The sequence below is a fragment of the Struthio camelus genome, chromosome 13 (assembly GCF_040807025.1).
Source record: "Struthio camelus isolate bStrCam1 chromosome 13, bStrCam1.hap1, whole genome shotgun sequence".
Classification (NCBI taxonomy): domain Eukaryota; kingdom Metazoa; phylum Chordata; class Aves; order Struthioniformes; family Struthionidae; genus Struthio; species Struthio camelus.
Window position 1 is genome coordinate 3,956,862 of NC_090954.1, and position 25,758 is coordinate 3,982,619.

The following is a 25,758-nucleotide window of genomic DNA, read 5'->3' on the forward strand; positions in this document are numbered from 1 at the left end:
TGCGTGGACTCCTGCTTTGCCTCCTTGTGGTAAGAGAAGGTGGCATCGGCCACTGGTGAAGGCTGATGTAGGATGTGAGCATACCTCCGCAGCCTGGGTGGAGGTACGGAACAGCTCCTGAGAGCGGAGCTATATCTGACATTTGGGTCATTCTCATGTTTATGCGTGGATTCTAGGCCAGGGCTTTTAAGAGTGATAAGGGATTGTGTGCCCATCTTGAACCACTTGTGTTTCGGGGGGTAAACGCTGAACAAAATATCTCAAGCTGTTACTCTTAGAAGTAACATTTTTAGACTTGGCTTGTCTGTGTTGAAATGCAGTTATTTTTAACCTTCTATCAGTTTTAAAAAATGCCTCAGGCTTCTAAGTATTTTACAAATAGCACTGCTAGAAGGAAAAGACTGCCCCCTTTTTTTTTTTTTTTTTTTTAAATACATGAGGCTCGTGATGCCCTTGGTCCAAAGGCTATTTGTGTTTAGGTCTCAGCTATTCCAGTATGCTTTAGATATTCCCATTACCAAACCTTTTAGCCCTATTCAGACAGTCCGCTGTCCCTGACTAACAGCCAATCATGTTGATGAAACTCTGTAGCTATTACTATAACTTGCACATGGAACAATTTTTTATCGGGCTCTACGGCCATTAAATGATGTCATTTATGTACAGCCTTGGCAATTAAACTTCCTCCCTTCCTTTTATTTCCAGAGCAGGAACAACTCTTACATGCTGTTTAATCTGCGCTCTGTGCTAACTCTGGAAGATGTTACAGCATGCATACAAGTTTGGACATACAAAAACGCTCGCTCTGATTTGATGATTTTTTTTTTAAATTATTTTTTGTTTGGGGAACCAGACCTGTTCCTGGAGACTTCTACCAGCCAAAGCAGAGCTGAGGAGCTAAAAATTAGCTCTACCTGGCTGGTACAGAAGCTTCTGTAAGTGAATGCACTGAATCAGACTGGGCAGGGGGGGAGCCTACACTGTTTCAAGGTGGAGTTTCCCTTTAAACATGTTTTACAGCTTACTATTTCATCCAAGAGTGGTTAACAGTTGGCCAGAGCAGCATGCTCTCTGCTATATATTTTTCACAGATGTTCCTTTTATTGTTCCGGTGGCCTGCTTGCATGGACTGACACTGTCAGTTCAAATTCCAATTATTCAAAATGTTTGTGTAAGTCTAGTAAATCTTAATAAACCAAAGCTATTATTTATGGCTGTACTCAGCTGAGCATGGCCATATTTGACACAGACAAAGCAGATATAGTGGACTAGGAAGATTTATTGAAGAAATAGTGAAAGAGCTGGTCTCGCTTCCACTTGCTTTAAATATGGAAACGTTTTCTTGCAACTGGAATGTTGTTTTTTCTGTTCAGTTTTGTCTTTATCCTTTACCTTCAGCTAGCCACTTCCACATGTTGACAGCCTTAAAAGCAGTTTTTAAGTTACTCAGGAGTGTCGAAATCTTACCCTCCCTTTGTGCAGGAGCATTGCTATTTGCCAAAGGTGTGTAAAATCCAAGGCTTCCTAGCTTAATAGCATGACAGTTCCTCCACTTACTATGTGATACGGTGCTATATATGGTATCTATTACAGGACACCATGCACAGAGATAAAAACACAGGACTTGCAACCAGGTACTTGCCGAACACAGAGAGCTGCATCTGAAAAACTTCTGGCAGTTATCACTCGAGAAGGTACTTAAAACCTTTCGGAGCTTGGATTTGAGTAGCCTCTGGTAGGAGAGCAAAGGATTCTCCTAAATCTGCAAGGGAAAGAATGCACATAAAAACCTCAAGGTATTTTAGTGGTAAAACTCATACGTGGGATTACATGAGGCATCAGGCCAGAACCCCGCCCGTGCTCCAGCGACTGCAGGGCGACGCGCAGACCCCGGCTGCTCCTGCGCCCGCCACCGTTACGGCACGATGAAAAGCTTCGCACAAGAAAACCAGCGCGACTTCCGCGTGGGGGCCTTCCCGTGGCCGAAGGCAGCGCGGGATCACCGGCAAGAGGGGAAAAGGCCTTTCCAGGGGAGCCGCTATCCCCCGCTGCGAGCCACCCAGCGCCAGCGCCGCCGGCAGACGAGGGGGCCCGGCCCGGCCCGCTCCTGGCCGCCGCGGCCCGGCCCGCCGGAAGCGGGCGGCGCGCAGACCGGAAGGGCGCCGCCACTTCCTCCCTCCGCTCTGCCCCGCTGCCTCGTCTGCTCTGGAGGAGCCGGGGGGCCGCGCAGGCGCAGTGCGCGCGGCCTCGCCCGAGCTGAGGCGGTCGCGCCCGGCCCGATCCGGCTCCGGGCGGTGCGGAGGGGCGCTCGGCCCGGCGGGGCTGCCGGAGCTGACCGTGCCCCCCGCGGAGCGCCGCTCGGCCGCTGCCGCCCGCCACCGACGCGGGCGGCGGCCGGGCCTGGGGCCGCGCGTTGCGGCTGCGTGCAAATGCCGCAGGCGAGCGCGGTCAGCGGGTGCGGCAAGAGCTCTCCGCGGGGAAAGCAGCGAGGAGGGAACATAAAGTCACAGCGCGAAGCCAGGTGCCCGTTTCCCCCCTCTTGTACTCCAGAGAGCAGGAGTCCCCTGAAGGACAACGGTTCCCCCCTGCAGCCGTCAGACGCGCGGCTCGCCACCGCAAATCACAACAAACCGCCTTCCCTCAGCAACGCGCTGGCATGCTTGGCTTCTTTCCTCAATTAATTAATTAGGAAACGCAATACTCTGGGGGGGATGCTTGCTAGGACACGGGGATTAATTGAGAAGGTTCCAGCGGGTGGCGGTGACAAAGAGCCGCCGGCAGCGCTGCGTTGCTCCGCGCGCGGCCCTGACGCCTCTTTGGAGGCCTTTTCTGGTTGCTCCTCCGAGCGCTCCTGCGGGCCGCACGCGTGTCAGCCGCCCGGCTTGACGCATGGCCAGACCGGCACCAAGAGTTGCAGTCCTTTCGTGGAGGGCAGGGAGAAGCCTGTGGCAGGTCCGTAGGTGTAAACCAGTCCCCCAGCCTGAGCTTCAGCTGTGGGAGCGCCTTTGCCTTCAAGTACTAACTTTATGGTACTAACTTTAGTCACAAATACCAAATACAGAACTGCTCATACCACTCTCTTCAAAATCTTGGTTCCCTGAAGATCTCTCGTCCAAACACGGACCCGAGCCAAACTACAAGGCTCAGCTCCTTACAGATGTGATTAACTTCACTAGCGTGAGGAGTCCCGTTGGGATTCCTCGTAGCGGTGCAGATAAATGTGTCTAACTGCAGAATCGAGGCCGCTTTGGGCTGAGAAGTGATGAAATCGCAGCTTGAGGTGGTACATCAGTAGCTTCTGTGTGGGAGGTTTTGTATTAATAGTCAATGAATTAAATGTGTCAAACAAACAAACCTTTAAATATTTAGAGATCGGGAACTCCCTAATAAAAAATTTACAAGAAAAAAAAAGGAAGATTGTGTGATTATTTCAGTGCCGTTTACTCTAACAAAATAGATTGGATAATTTAGACGCAAAGTGAAATATTTTAGTATTTAGCATGTCAAGACTCTGTGAGAATAGCCATTGATAAGTATCAAAATGTACAGGAAAGGAAGAGTCTTACCATCTGGACAGACTTCCCTGCGTAGTGTTTTCATTTGAGTATTTTACTGTTTGTGGAAACTGTCCTAGGCAAATACTATGCTTTGTTTGTTTAGGGTTGTTTTTGGAAGAGGAAAGATGTAATCGACAATCTGCTGTAATGTGCGAGTTGGCCAGGAAGCGTTCGCCACCTCTCCTTTTGATGGTGCTCCACAGTGCAGAAAGGGACAAAAGGCTCCTTGGTCTCCAAATGGAAAACAGTGACCACAAGACTCCAGCTGAGTGGCTCAGGCATTCGTTCGTGAGGAGCCTCAGTTCCAGTCTCTGCTCCAGCAAACTGCTTTATTTTGTATTTACGTCTCTGGATAAAACAATTATCTGGCCTTCTCTCTCTGATTTCATTAATCTTTATAAGGGAAGAGCTTCAACAGAGTATACAGTATATTTACCTTATAGCATTAGAGTATTTTCCTGGGAAGTAAGAGCTATGGGTTTGAAATTCCTCAGGAAGAGGCAAGAAATGAGCTCGAGCCCCTGAGTGCTATACAAGAGTATGGAAATAGGATGGTACCTGCTCTTCTTGTATTTTAAATGCGCTGGCCTTGGTCCGTGTAGACCAGAGGAGGATTTCAGGCACTCTCCTGTACAAAGTGTTTCCTTCTGACCAGCTCTAGGCAACTGCCTGCCGAGCCTTCTGGGGTGCTTACGGTCTGGTTCAAGGCCCCCAGCTTCTCTGTGGGGTGTAGACCAAGACATCACCCTACTCCATGTTGTAAAACCCTGTTTGGATCTAGCCTTCGAGCCATAGGAAAGGAATGTAACCGGAGTGGCGAGTGATTTAGGACATATTCTTTTTATTTCATAAAAAGTTTGGGGATAAAAAACAGTCAAAACCTAGGAGCCCATAGAAGAAAAATAAGTTATACGTGTGTCGACAGTTTGTCTGTAGATGCTGGGTTTTTTTTTCCCTATCTTCCTTTGTTCAAATAAGTATGCAAATACAAAAATCTATTTTCTTCATATTGAAAGAAGAATGGTGTAAGAGGCAAAGGAAAAAGGAGCTAAATCTAAATAAATGAGTCGATAGATAGATCGATAGAGAGGAACCGAAGAAGAGAACCCCTGACAAAACTTTATGCTTCTCAGATTGCTGTAAATTCAAAGGACAGAAGATGTCATTTTCAAATAGAATATACCTTAGATAATGGATGTATAGGACATTTCTCCAGTATCCCGTGGAGAGTATATACAATGGGCAAGGAGAAGGCTTTCTGAGCTGCTTATTATAGATTCATAAAGAGTTTAGGTAGCAATATTGAAAATAAATTTCAAATTGTGGGTTTGGGTGGGTTTTTTTGCTTAACATTCTTATTGCACCTTGAGTTTGTCTCATATCACAGCTGCCATGAGCAGAGAACAAAAAATACACAGAACTTCTTAGACTCTGATAATGACTGTAATTACCATCACAAGGCTATGGAAATTGCAATATTCCCTAAGGATTTCTTGTCATTCTCCTATGTTGCTGCACTGATAATAAAGGTTTTTAAAGGGGCTATCTCCACTGTTTGGAACTGTCCTGCCAATGACAATATTCCTGCTCCTCATGGCTGCGTGGATCCGTGCTTAATACTTGTGCTAGAATCGTGTTTCTGAGCTAGTCTGTCTGAAAGCTGCGTCCTGTCATAAAGTAAACATATTGCTCTTAAACAGTATATGTTGTTCGGCACCCAAAGCGAAGCCTTTTTTCTTACAACGCGGTCAAAGCGCCCGGCGTGGGATTTTTTGAGCTAGTGAAAACGTTAGTAAAAGAAAGTATGTTTTAAAATCCCAGTATGAGAGTATTTTCACCAGGAATTCGGTGATGTCATAAAATAAATTATTTTTGCCCTTAAACACGTGCCAGGGCCAGATCAAACTGTGGCATAAAGGCAGTATTATGGTATTACAGTGCTGAGTGATTTATTAGCGGCCTTGCCGTGGAGGACACCATTAGCATCGAAGCGTATAGCCTTAGCCTGTCTGAGCCTCCACCTGTAGCATGGAGCAGTCAGTCCTCCACAAGTATGACTGCACAGATCTCATGTTTCTGTGCTCGTTTTTAAATTGTGGTCATTAACTGCCATGTCTGATTAATTTCTAAGCCGAATAATTCTGACAGCTGCCAATTTGGTTCACGTACCGCAGACTGAATGGGGGAGCTGCAAAGCTGGGAAGGATGCTACGGCCTGGGCGAAGGCACTCTGGCTGGCACGGTGACACATCCAGACCCTCTAGACTGGCGACAGAGTACAGCCTAAAATACATATTGATCAGGGAGCTATTTAGTCAAAGTAAAGGCTTCCAAGCATCTGAGGACCCACGTTAGTTTCTATCCTAGATAAGCCTCTACTTACAAATCCGTGACTGCGTCCACGTTATTTTCAGAGCTCGGATTTGAACTTTGCAGTGTTCGGTTTCACCGTCAGGTTATTAATAGAATTATTTATTATCGTTATCCTTATTTATTCATTATGTATATTTCTGTTTATCCAGGCCTCCCTGGATGTGAGGAGTTTCCGGGTTTTGTCCAGAACTCTGCCACGCAAGTACAACGTCCGGTAAATGCAAACACTGTTACTTCTATCACTTCGTGTTATTGCTGTTCTGGTGGGAGTAGACGTAAGGAGTTTTGCTCTGAAATGTGGTACTTTACACAGACTGAGAGCCAAATTGTCTTCAGTGACTGACCAGAACTGGGAAGAAGACAGATATACCATCTCTTTTGAATTAATTATGAACCACACAGCTCTTGCTATTATCTGTTTACAAATTATTTGCCTTGTGAGGTACTGGTGAGAGATTGCCTTTCACTGTCTGGTCCGAATGCACTTTAAGTCCAGTTTCACTAAAAAGACTGCTCGGCTTTACTTGTTGAAAGGGTCATTGTGTTAGTTATTACAGTGTTTTCTTTGTGCTCGCTTTCCCCAAATTCCAGTAACTATTTTGTAGAAAAGTTAGAAGTGAACTTTTGATGCCTGTGAAGGCTGCGCCATGGACTTTATTGACTCCAGAGGCTGAAGTTCTTTATCCACAGAGATCTTTAAAAGGACACTAAAAAGTTTCAGCCAGAGCTTATAGAATTTGGCGCTTATGGTTAAGTATTATGGGCCCAATGCTGTTCCCGTGGAGACTGAAAGGAATTTTTCCATTGAATTAAGTGGTAGCAAAGCATACCCTTTATTAAGTAGGAAAAGGGGTAGACTGGAGACCTCAATTCCTTGCTGCTGGGTTTGTTTGCTTGCCCGCTTTTCTGCATAAAGAAATAAACCAGAAGAAATTATAGATATTTACATTGCGATTCACCTGCTTCGTATGTGCTGTGTTTGTAGGTAAAACTGTGTTTGTAGCTGCAATGGGATACCCCAAGAGGCAACAGTAGAGACTTCTTTGTTTCAGTTATTGTTAGTGTCTTTCCTTGAAGACCTGGCTTCGTGGAGGGTGCGTTAGTTCACCACATATCTACTGGGTGGGAGAGGTCAGCAGTGGTACAACTGGTTTCTGTTGGCAGGCATTATTAGTGCCTCTTTAAGTGACGGTTGTGTGCCAGGTATAAGGGCACAGTTTAATGTAAAACTCTTCAACTTGTTAACAGTAAGATTCTGATAATTTACTAAAATACAAAGAAATCACAGGTATACTCGCATTCAGAAAAAGTTTTTCCATTCTGGATGTTTGCGATACAGCTCACGTAGTTGTCAAAAGTCGATGGTGAGCAGACGGCTTCATCCGAAGTGGATTCACTGCTTGAGTGAGGTCTCTACCTGTATTCTGCAATAGACATGTGGCCAGATCCTGCAAGTCTTACATACGAAAATCCATACTAATTTACACAAAAAGAGAAAATCAAGGCCTAAAATTGTACAATATGGTGCTGAAAACTGTTTTTCTGGTTGGAACTCTATTATGAAATCCTGGACTACTGAAGTCAACAGATTTATGACTGATTTAAATGGAGCGAGGATTTTGTCTATAATGAAGTCCTTTCATTTTGGATCACTGTGAGGTTTCTCTTGTTCTTTCTAAGTGCCTTATGACACATTCACTCTGTCCTTGCCTCAGACAAAGGGAAATTATACTATCATAGTCTCCCTTTAAATATTTCCTATTTGAGGGCTCACTGAAAAGGCTCCAGAGGCAAATTCTTGGTTTAGAAGTTGCTATTTATGTCTAGACACATCTGAATGTCGTTATGCTTTGAATGTTCTGGAGTGCTCGCCACTTTCTTTGTAAAGATGTATGAGTCCAGAGAGAGAGAGTGCATTATTTTAAATTAACTTGAACTATGCTTTAACCATATCTGGGTTCTACTTGTTGCAGCTGGCTCCCGTGATAAAAATACATAACAGTATAAGCAAGACCACAAGTGAAATTATTATTATTCAGGTTTTAAAGCAGAGCAGAAGCACATTCTCAATATGTGGCTTTGGATTCTTTTAACACATTGCTTTTAGTATTTGAATTATCATATTGTCTCAAACTTCTGGTCATGGCCGGGAGCCTACATACTAGGCATTCTACCCTAACAAAACCGCTATGTTGTTTTTACCCTACAGGGTTTCAGTCTGAGTGTGAGGCAGGTGATGACGGGGAATACAGTCAGGCAGGGGAGTACCAGAAAATACTGAAAAGATAATAACCACCAAGAAAGATAGCGGTCTCACCATTGCTAATCAACTATCAGAGTTCTTAATAAATAAATAGATATGTTGGGCAATTTCTATCTTTCGCAGAGAAAAATGTAGCTACAGAGTTACGCACACCTGAAGTAAGGAGCCAAATTGTCTTCAGTACTTGCCTTCCGTTCCAAGAAGAGGTTACACAACACAATTTTCTTTTAAAAGGTCAAAGAATTAATGTTTCATTTCCTTTTGTCGAAGCCATGAATCAGTCATTTGACTCCAAAGCTTTAAACATGAGACAGTACTAAATATGCCTTTTCCTAAATAAATTATACATTGTAATTGTAATATTATATGTAACAGATTTTTATGAGGCAAGGCATCAGCATTCTTTTATTGGCTTGAAATTGAACTTCTAAGCGTCTTTGGCTCAGCTGAAGTGCTCTTTCCTTGCAAGTACTGGCCCTTGCACTTCGAGATGCGGACAAGTGGGTGAGAATCTAGAGTAAAGCAACAAAAATGATGAAAGGTCTAGAAATCATTACTTTGCTCACCTGTCTGGACAAAGATTGAAAGACTGGAAATTATGTGATATGAAAGAGAGAAGACAGATTTAAAGCAGACCCTGGAAGTCTCTATTCCTTGGAACTGACGGCGCAGGGAGACTGCAGCCAGTGTTGGAAGAGGCTAGAAAGACCTCTGGCAGGAGTGGTGTGGACACAGTTGATCCTATCTTGAGGCAGGAGGATAAACTAGGTGATCACTTGACTCACCTCCACCTCCATTTTACTATGGTTCCATAATTCTAAAAGGATTTTTTAAAGTGTTCTAAAGTATGAAGAATTAAATTGCTGCTTGTTTTTATTCATTTCTAAATACTATGTTTGCTTATCAGGCGGGTAAAAATAGTGGAGTGTCAACATGAAAAGCAACCATAACCATCTCTAGCTCTGTCAAGGCTTGCGTATCCACTTAAAGGAGGATGGACTTACAACTCTTACGATTATGTCTGCCTTGCTGTTGTGTACATATTAATGTCACAGCATTTCTGTATGAGTTAGATTAAGAAATACGGAATTTTGTAGTGTTTTTCTTTAATGAGAAACAGAACCTCTGCGTCCATCCCAATACTTTTTCTTACTGAATTCAGTGAGAGCATGGTAGGACTCAGAGCAATGTTAGCCAGTACACTGCTGGGCATGTCCGGGTATAAATCTTCAGGTTTGCTCTGGACATCAAGGATGGGAATGCAGAAAAATAAACTGTATGGAATATGCCACTTAGTTATGGTATCAAAACTAACTGTGAACAGTCAACGTGAATGGGGAGTTTGGACAGTATTTTCAAGGACATTTTGTCCCTAAACCTGGCAAAGCAGAGGTCAGATATACACGAGAAGAGTGACACTCCTTGTTTTTACATCTCTGTAAAGTACACAGAATACTATTAAATATCGGTCTGTCAGTTTATCTAACTGAATTGTGTTACTGCTGATTGCATGCTATTTTACATTCCTTTTTGAAGTCTGGAGAAACTATTTCTAACAAACGATCAAAAGAATATTTTACTCTTTTCACATTCAGGGTGTGGACTCTATGAAACATGTATTCAGAAAATGAAATATTAGGACCTGACGGATAACTTTAACATCACTGAGTAAGCAGGTTATCTGGAGATTTCTAGTACAAACAATCCAGTAGTTTGGTGAATACGTGAGTAATATCATTATAGGAGTTGGAAAGCTAGATTAGACTGGTGATGCAGTTACTGTCATTTCAGTGACGATAATAAAGCTTGAAAATTAGCAACCTATTAAAATGAGTGCTGGCAGAAAAATTTGCATCCTTCTTTCTCATTCTGTTTCTTTAAACAAAGAACAACAGAGCACTTGGCTTTACAGTGTTAATCTCTTTGTTGCACAGGGCTAGACATAGTCGAAATGGATTGCTGCATGATGTAGTAGCTTAGATTGCAGGGAATTTTGCAAGAAGGTCGGGGAAATTTGTATACCTACGTGGAGCTTTTTGGTCATGGCTTTACATTTATTTTTATGTATGACGTTTGTCTGGGATTTTGACACTTTATTTTCACTCAGTTTTGCTATCAAAACGACACCGACCCTCTCCGTTAACCGAAGTGGTTAGGAGCTCTGAGACCTTAGATTGTAATTACATTGCTTCAAACGTCAAGTTCTTCAAAAGCATAGCACTTTTGGTGATATAAACCTAAGCAGCTTAGGTGATAGAAACCTAAGTAGCTTAATAGCTTCACGATGCCTTATAATGTATTGGGAATCTCCCTGCACAGAGAATCTGATAGGGGAAATCTGAGTCATGGTGACAGCTTTAACAAACAGGAAGACGGTGAAGCAAAGTGACTATGTGATGAGCTCGGAATAGGTGAGATGATGATTTGCTATTTATAGATGCACTAAGAGGCTCAGAGACAGGAACTCCAGACAGGGAAACTATTTGGTACTATATGAAAATTATTCCTCTTTTAGCGTTGCAAGTGAAACAGAATTTGTAGCCGGCGTAGTCTCAGAGCGCCCCGATTCTATAAACACGTAGCTGTGCCACAAAAGCAGCTTCTGATGAGAGACTGAAAGACAGTATATTTTAGCAATACAGACACTGATGAATTTTATCTTTCTGTTCTTTAGCAAGCATATTTTGTTTTAACAGAGGAAGAAAGAAACGATGCTGTCTATCTTTTCAACCGTACCTGAGCTTTTACATTAACAGCAGTCTCATCTCATTATTATAGGGTATAATTCAGGAATGAATTTGGTCCAGTTTATTTAGTGGAAGAGTCCCCCTGTGGTCAAGCAATTCTGGAAAGTACAGTTATAGGACTCAAATACAGTAACATGTTTCCTTCCTGAGAGACATTATTTATTACAGAATCCAGTTGCATCTAACTAATCTCCATCAGCTCAAATTCAAAACAAAGAGATTGTGTTTGTTTCAGGTACTTGATAAAGGGTGTCACGTTATAGCTACCTTCTGAAAAAAGGGGACTCCAGAGCTCAGACTGCCAGTTAGAAACCTTATAATTCTTACTTGCGGACTGACGTAAAATGAGTCCATGGATTGTATTTGAAAGATAGCTGTACAATAAACCTGCCTACTGCAGCTGGCACAGAACTGGTCCTCTTGATGGGAGTCTTAAAATAGGGATCAAAGATTAAATTAACAATTGCAAATGTACTACTTGTCTAAATCCTAGAAGTTGTCCCTCGAAGGCAACGTAGAGCCATAGTGCTAGGTAGTGCTAAGAAACTTCGGGGAAGGTGCTCGTTTTCCAGGGGGCTGATCCAGTGCTGCTCTATGCTAGAACACGAAATAGTGCCGGGGACTGTTCCCGAGCCCTGGGATGCACTCACCTGTGCTTGCTGTTAGGCTGGGCCCTAGCATGGCTTTGGCTTGTGTCAGCACTTTCCCAGACGATTCCTAGATGTGGCTTAAGAGTAGCTTGGGCCGTTTCCAGTACACAGTTTGGACATGTCACTGTTTGGAAGAGTAGAAGACTTTAATAGTAAAGATGACAGCCATCCTGTGCTAGTCGGCCCCAGTGGCCGAGAATGGTCCTAGCATGTTCAATGTAGTAGGAGAGATGTACCCCTGTTTTCGTGATAGTACCGTAGAAGAAAAAAATCCGATGAAAAGAAACCATGAAACATCAGACATTATAATCCTACAAACGAGTTAAAAGTTTTATCAGGAAATACCTTGTCATAAAATATTTTCCCTTTCTTTAAATCACAAGTAACCCATTTCTATCTATAAAGTCGATGAATCTATCTCTGCCTCTGGCTAGGCCCGTGTCTTGCATCCATCAGAGTCAAGGATCAATGTCATGCTTGTTTCATGGATGCTGAATTGAGTACTTAGTGCCCAGCTCGGTACGTCTGCATACTCTTAAATCCTCTTGAGTTCAGTGAGCACTGAAAGAGCTCATCGCCTCAGAGGATCAGGCAGATATTGAAGTCAGTGAAGCCTCGCTGAAGTCCGTATCACAAGCTTAAAAAGGTCAGTCATATATTTACAAAAGCCCATGAGAGCTGAACTGTGCCCTGATTGAGATTATACTGGAAGTAATACATATGATTGTGTTGATGTTTACATTATTTCCTGGCAAGGAAAAATTCAGACTTTTTTCTGGTGTTTTTACACGACCCAAAGCTAGCAGGCTGATTTGTATTCAACTGCTGCATATTGAGACTGGTCATTGCTCTTGTAAATGGTAGATAGGAGGAACTGCTATAGCACAGAAATATTTCTTCTGTTTTCGGATAGATTTTAACCATAGTCCTCCAGCTCCTAATAACCAAAGCAAGAGTTATATATCTAACATTCTGTGCCCACACTTACAGTTATTTATTCCGTGATGTGCAAGAAGGAAGGAGACGTGTGCAATCTCCATTCTTGTTAACAGGAACTGTGCACCTAATTCTCTGTGCATTGTACTGAAAATGAACTAGGAAGATGTGTTCTGCATCAGCAAAAAGGCTCCCTTATTCAGCTGGAATGAGAACATGCACGCTATAACTTGGGAGTAAAGAAAATCACTGTAAACGATTTCTTTAAACAGGGTCTGTTGGGTTTTTCCCTAAATTTTTGCTGAGAGTGAAGATTCTGCAGTATTTTTTCTCCTTTCTCCTACCCAATTGCTAACCTTTCAGTCGCATGCATTTCTGCTGCTACTAGCACTTTCAATCTAATGGCAGTTTTTCATCTCTTCGCTAGCTTATGGCTAAAACAGTCCTTGTAACCATAATTTCAGTTACTTAATTTTCAGTATAATTATTTCCATTTGTTCCCAGTCTCTCTCTTCCTCAGGGGAAGGGCTTCCTGATGTCTCACCTTTATAGACCTGTCCTCAGAATTCCTCTGCTTAGTGTAAATGGCTTCGCTGCAGGTGTCAAAATCAGCTGACAGCACCTTTGTGAGACGTATTTTCAGGTTGCGGTGATACCTTATTCTTAGTTTATATGCTGCTTAAATCAGGACTGAAATTTTACTGGTTGGCTACTCGATTAATAAAAAATGCATTGGCTTATACATGCGTAATTATGGTGATATGTGTAACTGTGACTTATTCTGTCTGAAAACTTGCAAAATGCTTCACAGAAGCGTCATGAAGTACTATCAATCCCATTGCAGAGATTCAAAACTAGTGCAAGGAACAGAGTAAGTTTGTCTGCTGCTATTACTCAACAAGTCACTAAAATAATCAGAAATGCAAATTCACATTCAGATATCCGCATTCACTGTTCTTTGCGTTAACTACTGCCTCTATCCTAGATCTTTTTTCTGTAGCAAAAGATATACTGTAAAATCACAACTCACACTTCTTCACTGAAGTAAATTCATTTGTATGCCATCTGATTTCATAAAAGCATAGTTATCAGGCTTTTTACTGTACCTTGAGCTTTTAAAATGACTTTTATCTGTGAATCTGAAGGATTCTCAATCTAATAAATGTTAATTAGTTATAAATCTCTGAAATTAGAGAGGAGGAAGAAGTAGCGACTTAACTGCTCCATTCATGTAACAGCTCAAAATTATCCTGGACGTTCTTTCTTCAAGCACTTTGTCCAAGAATCCTGTCTCCCTTTGCAGCAGAGAACCTACCAGTGCTGTCTCCTACCAGAAGTCAAAGTGAGGTGTATAAGGTGAGGGCAAAATGATTGCTGTTTTGTAAAGACAGCATCCGTTAGCATATGGCCTCAGCACACTCAACGCTAGTCGTGCGGCCACATGCCCACGAGAAGACCAGCATTCCTGAGCGCAACACGGGGAGCTGCAGAGACTGCACTGAAGCGCTCTGCGACCAGAGACAGCTCGACAGCGCTGCTGCTGGAGCCCTCTGTGGCCCGGCGTTTTGTGTGCTGTGATCTACCCCCACTTCTGAGAGCTCACCTACAAGAGAAAGCTGTCTCTCTACAACCAAAATTAAATTCAAATCGATACGAGTAATACCAATTTTGCCTGTTTTGGTTGGGAAGACATTTAACTAAACCATAATAAGCTGCTTGGTATGGAAATAAGTGTCCACACAGTCTTCACCCCAGGCTCACTGTATTGCTTTATAGATACGTTTAAAGTTATGCAGCAACACAGCTGTCTTCTGTAGCAAAGCCCCTAGAGTCCTCAGCATCCTATGGCAATCAAGTCATAGAAATATAATGTGAAGGTTTAGGACATTTGTCTGTATGGAACTTATGAATTCCGTCTCGATTCATGAAACTGTTGTATTATTTAACGCCTTGCCGTATAATGACTCAGACGTTTGTTGCAAAATTTATGTTGCCTACTTCAGGCCTGAGCTTAAAGAGTTGTGAGAGGAGCACCTGAGTGTCATTGGTCGGAATAATCCTCCACGCGTCTGGAAGCAGCGAGAACACCGAGCTGCCGGAGAGCAGGCCAAGGCTGGTCGCCCTCCGTGATGGGCAGCAGCGGAAAACCTTCAGCAGAAAGCGAAGAGTGAGGACAAACGTGTACGTAAGTGCTATTGAAGGGGGGACGTATCTGGTGATATAAATGGTCGTGACTGGCGGATGCGGAGGCGTTTTAAGGGAAGCTCAGCGCAGGAATGGTGAGACAGGCTGGGACCAGGGAGGAGCCTGGGCGCCCCGGGCGGCTGACAGAAGCTGAGTGATGGCACGGATGCTGAAGGGCTTGGAATTGCCCGGAGGTATTTAATACTCTTCCTAAATCTGGGTATATGCCTAGCTTATCTGTGAGAAAGGGCTTTGCCGTTCTTTTCGACATTCCTCCGAATGTCTAAGTGTTGATTAAACACGAAGTAACCTTTCTCTTCCTAGTGTAGGAGGCCAGGGAAGCAAAAGACAGATGTGACTGTGATTTACATTAGGCCCTTCAGACATCAGTAAGGTATCAATACAGAGGTATCTATAAAAGCTGGATTTCACATTCTATTCAGTTAATGGTTGATTTTTCTTTACCCTTTGGGATTTATAGTGCAGATTTACACACCTAGACTGAGGAATTATTGATTGTGTAACCGTATTCACCAATACATCAACACAGATGGATCAGTTTTCTTTCTCTCTTTTTGGCGTTCTTGTGCTTTTTCATGTTCAGTCTGGCAACTCAATAATGCAAAGGAAGTCTATTTGTTGAAGTATCTATATTGTTGCAATCCTTTCATTATGTTTACTCTTTCTTGTACAGGATCCTCAACTGTTATTGCTGGGATGATTCTACAGTTGCTATTTATTAGTAATTATTAAACAGCCAGTATGCATAAAATATTTTCTTCTTTGTAACCCTGGGGATAAAGTCTAAAATATCAGCTTTGCTTTATTTGTTCTAACTAGCGCAGAGCTAAACTTTCTGTGTTGCCCCCAGGTTTTCATACTACAGACTCGGTCAGCCAAGCATGCAAAATCTGGTGACATAAACCCTAGAGGCCAGGTCTGAAATGTATCTGTTACCGTCCAGAATTCTGTTCTGCTCAGAGTGGTTGCCCAAACTCAGCACACAAGGCTTAATAATAATTAATTACTCTAAGCCAGATAATGAAAAAAGTGGTGTGGACAGACTCCATGTAAGCATACCGTTTAGCAGCATTAAATTTATGTTCTTGTGGTGCAAACAGTCGGTAATCAAATTTCCATTACCTAGTGATGGGTGTGAACAGACAAGAAAAATACTGAGTCAACAGACTACCAATTAGAGATCTGCAAGTATCCTGTTTTAAATATGGCAGAGAAGTAAGGAGATATTTTCGCAAGAGGCTCTAAGTCTTGCGCCTTAGACCCTAAGTCTTTTCCTCTTTTTTTTCCCTTTCCTCCTGAGAAACACCCTCTTCTCCTGGGTGTGCCATTAGATAAACCAAAGGAAAGGGATTTGTTCAGAGCCTGTAGCAAGAATTTGGCATGGACAGAAATAGTGAAACAAACCCTTAAGTGTCTTCTGGAGACAGGAGGAAAAGTGATTTGCATCATAAATTAGTCTAGTCAATCAAAATTGCTGTAGAAATCATGGAGAAGCTTGAAAGTGTGATGGCACTGTCTACTATAAGTGATTCTTAGTACTAGATTTATGGTATGTTACTATTTCCTCTATTTTTTCTATTTTGGATGCGCTGCTCAATTGTATGTGGTTATTAGTGCCAGGTGATTGCGAGAAGCTATGAAACCTTTAACCATTCATTGTGAAAACATGAGCACAGCAGACATCCTATCTGCTGGGGAGGAAGCAGTTTTATGTTTGATCCGGAAGACCAGGAATCAAGGGGGTGCAATACTTTTTCTGACTTCATTACAATCTTTATGTCTTTTGCAATCATGTAACTTTTCTGGTTTTTGCCTCACAAGCATGACATGCGCCTTAGCTATGTCACACATGTGTTGTGAGACTTTAATTAATATTAATAAAGCCCATTATAGAAAATTAGCCATAGATAGGACATTCTGAAAAAGGTGAAATCATAATAATAATGATCAGAGTATCTGTGTTGCTTGGATACTGAGAGCTGTCCTGATTTGCTCCTCAATATTTGCCTTTCATTACGATTATTCCCCCTCTCCCCAACTTGTGCAAAAGGAATTTTAAAAGAGATAAATGATTCCATTGACAGTGATGACTACAAAGAAAATTCTTTTTCTGAGCTTTATTTTTTTTTTTGCAATTTGGTCCTTGGTCTGTCAGCTGACGGCCACGCTGAGGTCGGCTAGCAATAGCATACCGCAAGAGTCAAAAGTAACAGACAATAGTACATGCTAGTTTAGAGGACACGGTTTGTTTGCTTGTTTGTTTGCAGAGAGTCTTTCAAGCGATCCTCATCGTTCCAGTCTGTCTTCAGGATTCTTGGGACTGGTTTCTAACCAGATGACACATCTGCCAGTATATCCATTTCCCAGCATAGACTTTGGCCATTAATTTGCAAACACATGCTTCATCCAAAGGGATGTACAGGGAAACAGCTGTACATATTCCACTAGGTTTTGGGTACAGTCTTGAAATAAAGCAACCACGTACTCCACTGTTGAAAAATCTGCAGCAAGAATACGCAAGCTTAAAAATAAACACACAAGCGGCATACTCAGCTAATCAAGGGTTCTGATTGTCTAGGGATTTCTGTGCACAGATCATTTGTTTGTAGTAGAATACAGTAAGTGGTCACCACTGGAGCCTGATTAAACTTAACAAAAAGTACTGCCTGATTAGATTCAACCTTAGACCGTTAATAGCTGATCTTTGAGTAAGTGGGAAAAATCCCAAAGATGGGATCCAGACACATAAGCTGGTCCAGATTTTGAGAAAGAAGAACTCAAGATTCAAAATCAGTTTGAGATCCAAGTTTTATGTGGAGGCCCCTGTCTTCAGGATGCACTGAGTCAAAATCCTGGAAGCAAAGGCTCTGTGTTGTTCCTGTGGAGGAAACTTGTATTTGCTACCACACTCGGTGTAGAAATAACCGACTTGATTCTTAAGGACTTTCGAAGGCACGCGTCCTTGGTACTGAGTTCACTTTAAACAAAGATAAAGTGCTAAAACTCTGAGTGGTTTAGATTTACACAGAAGTATGCACAAGAAGATACTTCATGAGTTCCTGTAGTTTGCAATCCAACATCTTGGCAGGTTAGCACATGTATTCTGTTTAAGTCTTTTGATTAATTACATAGTACCAAAACCATACATATTTATAGCTTGTAGAATTTGATAAATTCTCCAGATGTGGCTTCCTTTCACTTAAGTGGAGATGAGTGGAGATCAAAGCCTTTGATCTTTAGCCTGACTAAAACTTGCCGCTGACATAAGCCTCTAGAAAATTATGCAGCAAGGAGAACTGGCCATTGTGAACTATGATATAGAAGTGTCTGAAATAAAACCTGCTGGAAAAAACTTGTGGAGGATATACACCATTGAGTCTCTCCTAGTGAAAGTAAGGCAGTTTTCAATGAACCTTTTTACTCGTAAACAACATATTTAAACAGATTGATTTTATGTTCCAGCTCAAAGATGATTTATGATTTTTCAGGGCATGCATATCCTCCATGATGCACAGAACTGGGAGCAAATGTCCTCATGAGCTGGTTTATAGCCTCTATTAAGGCTATTTCCATTGCTCCAGATGTGTAAAGGAGACTTATAGCTGAATTCCTGGTATAGTGAAATCCCTGCTGTGTCCTAGGGTCAGCATTGTCAAGTCCATGATATCTTCTTCATGACCCTTGGAAGAAATGATGAATAGCCAGGGAGCTGTAGATTCAAACTGAATTCTGGCCATTTGAAAACTTTATAGAAGTCTTAGCAAGTTAGACAAATAGCATAGTTTTGAAACTCTTATCTTATACCACAGGCTATCCTAGCCATCACAAGTGCAAAGCAATGCAAAATAGTGTATGGCCACTTCTGTATGTTTCTGTAGCTTCATATGCTACACAGCAGAGCCACAGAACCACGTGGCCGGGTGCGCGACGTTGCCAAGAGAGCTTTGCCTTCCATGGCCCTACCCTGTTTCATGAATTGTTTTGTATGACTGAAGCTGGTAGTTTAGAGTCAGACCTACCAACACCAGAAGAACAAAATTAATCGTCAAGAGCGCCGCAGTACAAATGGCCCACAGCAACCTGGACAAGGGTCTAAAAACTAGAGAGAAAGAGGTATTAGTAATGAAGTGAAGGAACAGCAGGAATGGGCTGCTTATCCATTGAATAACTTAAGACGCCTATATGCTAATGCACAAGAAGACGGGGAATAAACAGAAGAGGTGGGGAGTCTCAGTGTAGGATCAACATTGTGACTGATGGGATAACTCATGTGGTTAGAATAGTCATAACAAAAGAATATACCTTGCTCAGGAAGGATGGGTTAGGCAGGATTATCAAAGACGAAGGATCTGAGGTCTGTAGTGAAGAAGAGCGTTAGACTTGCTGCAAGTCAGTGGGTAATACTGAAAGGAGAGAAGATTTTGAATCACCGTGGTGGAGTCTACTACAGACTGTCCCCCAGGAAGAACAGATGGTTGATGCTTTTTGTCACTGACTGGAGGAGTCATCTAAAGACAAAAGCAGAAGATAACAGGAGATGTAGGCTGTTAAAAAGAATGCCACTAACTGTTCTAAAAACCTTCTCTAGGACTTTTAGAAAAATGTTGGGTATGGAAGAGGAACAAAAGAACTAGAGGAAAGGCTCTTATCCTCGTGAGAAGAAAGGGGCTGAAAATATGACTGTGGAAACCAACTTGGCGGCACTGTCAATGAAACGACAGCATTCATGGTCCTTAGAAAGGGAAAGAGGAAGAACAACAAAACGACCTTCAAAATGGCTGACTTCAATAAACTCGGAGAACTGATAGATTCTCATTGGAGAGAAAAGGCAAAAATGCAAACTACCCAAAGGCAAAGAAAGTACAGGTTGTTGATTTACTAAATCATATTCTTTCCTGACATCAGAGGAAAGAACTATATAAACTGGATACCGTATAAGATTACTGAGGATTATCATAAAAGAATAGCTCAGGTAAATAAGGGAAAAGTCAGATTGGGAAAGGTAGAAAACTAAATGCAGCTAGCAAGAGAGATCAAGGATGACAAGAAATAATTCTTAAGTCCTCTCCTATTAATAATAGGAGAGATAGCAACTGAAAGATTTGCCCAGTGCTTGGTAGAAGAAAAACTCCTGATCAATGAACATAAGAACACTTACTGCCTTTTTCCACCAGTCTTCAGTAAAAAGCAATCTATGAGTAAGTGCCTACCACAGTTAATACTAAAAAAAAGTACCATGTCAGCCTAGATTAGGGAAGAAACAAGTTAAAGAATGCTTAGATAAGTTAGAGGTTTCTAAATTGGCTGTGGCTGACTTAATCCTACAGTATTTGGAAAACTGGCTAATCTCAGAACTATTAGTGGTATCTCTCTGATTCGTGGAAGGGCTGGTGTGATACCAGAAGACTGTAAAAGACAGATGTATTGCTTATCTTTGCAAGGTGGGAGAGGTGAGCGGAAAAGAAGCTGGAGAATTGTACAACAGCCAACTCAATATCCAGAAAAATGATGGAACAAATACTCACATACCTGGAAAATAATAATAAGATGAGCAACAGCCAATAGAGATTTGTCAAGAACGAATCATGTCAAACTAATCTAATTTCATTCTAGAGAGTAACAGACCATGTGGCTAGAGGAAAAACAGTAGATGTCAAATATATTGACTTCAGTAAGGCTTTTGACACTGGTGATATTTCACTCTTTGTCACTGTATAACATTTTCCATTCTTTTACAATTTCCTTTAAAAATAGTCTAGAGAAAAACTAAAATTGACTATCACCCATCTGAACCATCCTTCTAAGCTTAAGGATCCAACGTAACACATAAAACACAGGACAAACAGTAGTATTTGTGAAGCATTCACAGCTGCAAGCTTTTTCATACTGCTCTAGAACTAATATCAGGGGGCTTGGATCACCTCTTAGGTGACAAAATATTTGCATCTTTACTGTCAGTGAATATGAGGAGAGGTGGAAGTAATAAGACATTTTCCCATTACGAACTCACTAGGGAAGAGCTATGTTTGATCATCAAGGCACTAGCTGAAATCCAAAGCCATATCCTGGAAATGACAAACTGCCTTCTTCCTTACCGGTAACCTGCGCTGTCTCCTCCCGCGAACGACACAGGTGCATAACCCCTGATGACAAAAGTTTTACTCCGTTTTGCCCTGCTGTTAAGGTTTTATTTGTCTTTCCAGCTAAGCCTTATAGATATACTGAGCTGAACAGCTACAGTCAAAGCGTACTCTCCAAAGGCTTCTGCTGTTCCTGAACCTTTGCTTTGTAGCGGTCTTGCGGGCGGCTGCTCAGTGCTGAATCAGCACCTTTCCTTGCGAGAACAGCCTTGCCCTGTAGCCTCTTTCCTACCCAGTACTGCCAACAGCACTACAAGGCCTTGCTGCAGGCAGCTGTTACTGATACATCCTTTCCCCGATAGACTCGCTGCAGCTCTGTCCTGTTAGCAGGGTTGTGACAGCAGAATGAATCAGATGCTTTGCATTTAATAAACTTTCCTGGAGAGCAAAGCACAATTGTTCCCACACTAGCGTGCTGAAAAAACAGACCACCCTCAGAGATCACCATCTCTGCGTTTAACAATTCATTTATCTGGAATAAAGGAGTTAATGGAAAGAAATGTAGATATTATGTTACATTTATAATAATATCTCACAGCTGTACAGTAATTTTCATCCCAATGTGTTCAAAAAAGAGAGCACTGCTGAGATACAGTGACCTCTGCTGTGAAGGGCAGCAGCCAGCAGATTTGCTACATACTACAAAGTAGATGGAGAAATTCTTTGCTTGGAGGAAAGACATCACAGGAGCCTTTTTTTTTTAAGGTCTTCTCAAAAAACTCGCAGTTGGAGGTCATCGCACATGGTGATCCAGCGTAAGCCTGTCCAGAGGACAATTCATTCCCTCTCCAGATAAGTGTCTCAGATAGGTGAGATGAATCACACCATGGAACTGCCTGTCTCTCTCCAGTGACTGCTGAGGGATCCTAAACCACAAGCTGACTAACAGTTAGGCAGATAACATTAAATAAGATGAATCCCATTCTAAACCAATATCAGGCAATTCAGTTTGTCTCTACTGGTGAGAGCATCGCTGAAGAGTTAAGATAGCTGACTTCACTGAAAATAGCAGGTATGTCAAAGAGATGGTTTGTCCAGTAATTCCTTCCTGGCTAGCTTAGCTCAGTGTTAAAAATGATACTGGATGTTAAACCTAGCCAATTTGTAGTATATGGCCATTTTCTTTCTAAAGAGTCAGGTTTATTTGTCTCCATTATGGAACGTTATTCTGTTGCCAAAATAATGTACACTATGGGATGATATATTGCCAAAGTATTCACTATACTTCCACCTTGTACTTCCTCAAATATTTACAGTACAGGCTTTTTTAATGTCTGATTTTTTTGTTGAATGTACTGCAGTGGTAGTTGCAGTACAACACACGATTTAAACATTCACTCGAACTCAGTAAGGCTTGTAGAACGCCTGGGGATTAAGGTAAAGATTTCCACTATGCTCATTGGAAAAGCAGTGAGAAGTATTAATACAAAGTGCAAAATGCAGTGGAAGATTGAAATGCAGAGATCATTTTTATTTGCTTCTGTTGCTCCTCCAACAAACTAAGGGCAAGATATTTTGACCAAAACATTCCATGTAATGTATTACCTTTATATTTGGATATGCTGTATGTGCAGTTTTACTGATGAGAGCTGAGATGTTGGACTATTGGACTACACACCTTTACAGTCACAAAACTGCGAAAAGTCTAAGCCTACTTTTTATATATGCATGTCGGTAGTGTTGTAACACTCACAACGGGTATATTTTTTCTTATTAGAATAGCCAACTTCTGGTCATGTTCAATTGCAGCTATCACTTTTTATTCTGCTTAGTGATCATTTGATACCATAACATTTCGCCAAAGTTAGGCCACATAGTTTCTGGTCAAAATACGAACATTATTTTCCTATGAAGAAAGATTCTTTCCCTAATACTAGATATAATGAAAGCTGCAAAATTCTGGCTTCCTCTGCCTCTTTGAGAAGTTTCTCGGTGCTATTAGTTTCATTCTGCTGGTGCATCACAGTTTGGTTCTGTGTTAAGCCAGCATTTCCCCTTTCACACCTTCCTTTCCACTTGCCCTCAAGTTCCTCAGTTGAGTCGCCAAGGCTCCGCTGAACACTGCCAGCTTAGATCAGATAAGGCCATACGACCGGTTTTTTTGGAAGTCTGTGGTGCTAGACTGTCTATTACCAACCTACCCAAAAGAGGACCACCAAAAATAGCAGGTCTGAATGGAAAACGAACGGGGCTGTGGAGAATGAATAATCATCCTGTTTGTAACATAGAGCTGATGTGAGAATATGGGGGAAGAAAGATGGGCACTGTAGAAACGTCAGAGATAAACAGAAAGATATATGACCAATACACAGTGTACAAGTCAAAAATGGCCCTAGGGACTCTGAGACCGCTCACCTGTCCGGGCTGCTCATCCGAATTAAAGGCAAGAGCGGAAGCAGTCTATAGTTTTCTATACAGTTCAGATATTACCCTCCGTTTTATATTCAGCTGACAAGATGCCTCCCAATAGGGCAAACTTTGCCCTTAGCCCTTTATATGATATCTCTGAAGCTACTGTTAGGTCAGACACAGCAAAGCTTTTTTTGCAACTTAATCAGCCTGTGTTTTCTCCTGCCATCACTCTCTGTGGGACTCCACCCATATAACTTCAGCTCTCCCGGTTTGCAGCTCCTTAGCACACAGCTGAATCATCAGATGAACCATTAGCTTTATGTGTAAAGAAAAAAGTTTACAGTTTCAAAAAGTCCTAAACCCATATGGTCTAACATCTGATTTATTTCAAGTCATTTAAGTCACAAGTTGCAACACCCTCCCTTTCACATATGCTTGGGAGTTGGGGTGTGGATTTCTCTGTAAAAAGACTCTTCTGCTCACCTTTGAAGAAAATGACCTTGCCTTTGATCTAGCCATAAGCAAAAAAGTGGTCTAGTCTCATGATGGTAATATAGCTCTATTTTCTTCACAGATACCTTAACTGTTAGGGATTATCTACAGTCCATATGGAGAACTAGAAGCAGAGTCTTATAATACATTGCTAATCCTGACTAGGCAGGATTTATTGTAATTTGAAGCATAGTATATATACTGTCATATATACTTTATTCCTGATTAAGGAAAGTGATTTTTTTCACTGTAATAGATCCAACTGCCCGGGCCCTGAGTGCGCTAATAGGCCTTCACGGCCCTGACTGGGGTCACCTGGGGCCTCTCCCATGGACCCAGGAGCCCATTCAAGCTCAGCTCGGGGCCTCGAGTCCTTCCTCGAGCTGTGCTGGAGGAGTGCTGCTCTCCAGCTCAGCTGTGGCTGTGCCTGGCCATGGGCCCTGTTGATCTGGTCCTTGAGCTGTGGACTGACTTCCCTGCTTGACCTCAGCCCTGCTGTGAGTTTGCCTGCTGACCTGGCCTCCTGGCTGAAGCTGGGGCCCCAGTCTCTGGGGCTGCTCCAGTTGCTTTGTTTGGGAGTGGTGGGATGGGGCCCTGGGCGGTGAGACCCTGCCCTGGCTCTCCACCCCTTAGGGAACGGCTGGCTCTTGTTGCTCCCTGGTAATAAGAGCTTCTAAACCTTAAATCTAATTGCTTTCAATGAAGTTTGGTGAGATGACTTATGGCAGGTATTCAAGAATTCATTAAATGCATAAAATCATAGGTGTTATGAATGGTTTAAAAACATAGGCATAGTATGTCCAGGTTATCAGTGTGGAAGATGCTCTTTGACCCCTTGACCGCCAAATCAAGAAAGAAACCTGGGGATGCTGTTTGTTAGAAAATGAGACAAAGGTAGCAATGTCTGCAAAGCAATCTTTTAATATCTGAAACTTCCTGACTTAAGGAGGCTGTGAGTGTTTGCCACTCTGCAGGCATATGTGGAGCACAGGGGTTGTTAGATGCCTGCACAGCGTACCGTGCTCAGCGTCTTCCCCCTGCTCCAGAAAGAGGTAAATACAACTCCGTCAGCCTTGAGATGCGCTTCGCGTGTACAGGGAGCTGAGCCGTCTCTCGCTGCACGCGTTGTTGGGGAGAGTGAGAGCTCCTCTTTAGAAATGTATAAGAGACTTCCCGGACGTGCAGGTGTTTACAGGATATGAATATCTTCCTGTGACAGCCATCATTCATAGCTCTGCCTGCAAGAGGGAGTTAACACCCCAAAAGGGCAAACGAGGAAGAAGAGCAGACAGTGTCAATTTGGGTCGGAAAGGTTATGGATCTATTCCGCTGAATGAAGTGATGACCATAAACAGCACAGGGTTTACTGCAAATTGGGGTTTAGATTCAAATTTCAGCAGCCGTTGCAATTCACTTCTTGCTCTTACATTTTCAACCGTTTTCTCCCTCACCTTTTTAAGAAGGAGAGGAATCCACGGTGAGCATCCGCAGAGCCTGCACCATTGTCTCGTGGTTACACCACTGTGTGCATCACTCGCCGGCCTCTTCGCATCAGGTACAAATCCAGCGTTTTGTCTGGGGTTCATCACTAGCTATAAGAAAGTTTTCTGCATCCTGACTTTGGCACTGAGCTTTGTTTGGGGCGGGGGGAGGGTTGGGGTGGAAAGCCTCTCCTGCTACCAAATTGTCTATTCTAGGTCGAAATCTGTGTTGCAGCTGAAATGCTGACAAAAGCACAGAATACAGAGCTGCTAATACAATGCTATAGCAGCAATTTGGTTTGCTATCACACAGTAAATAAGAGCTACCTGATATTCTTTGATCAGCCTCTTTTCTTTCTGTTATAAACTGAATGTGTTGACAAATTATGTCACCAAAAAGAAATTCAAGTCTTTGATGAAATAAGAGGAAACATGCACATGCTGGAAGCTTTGAAATGTGCTTAAATAGAATGGAATGTGCTTTTTGCATAGCTGCTGTCTTGCTCGAGGTGCCTGACAAAAGCTGGGTCAGGATCTAGGCAACTCCCGGCCAACGTCCTCC

General features: G+C 42.4%; 1 long non-coding RNA gene across 1 annotated transcript in view; it reads left to right on the forward strand.

Annotated features, from left to right (window-relative positions):
• Window positions 1–2,331: 2,331 nt before the first annotated feature.
• The window catches only part of LOC104146957 (uncharacterized), a 41,241-nt gene continuing 17,814 nt past the window's right edge, over window positions 2,332–25,758 (forward strand). The window contains exons 1-5 of the long non-coding RNA XR_011143855.1: window positions 2,332–2,521; window positions 3,661–3,876; window positions 6,080–6,144; window positions 14,530–14,707; window positions 25,179–25,270. This is a non-coding gene — a long non-coding RNA (uncharacterized lncRNA). The remainder of the gene's footprint in view (window positions 2,522–3,660; window positions 3,877–6,079; window positions 6,145–14,529; window positions 14,708–25,178; window positions 25,271–25,758) is intronic.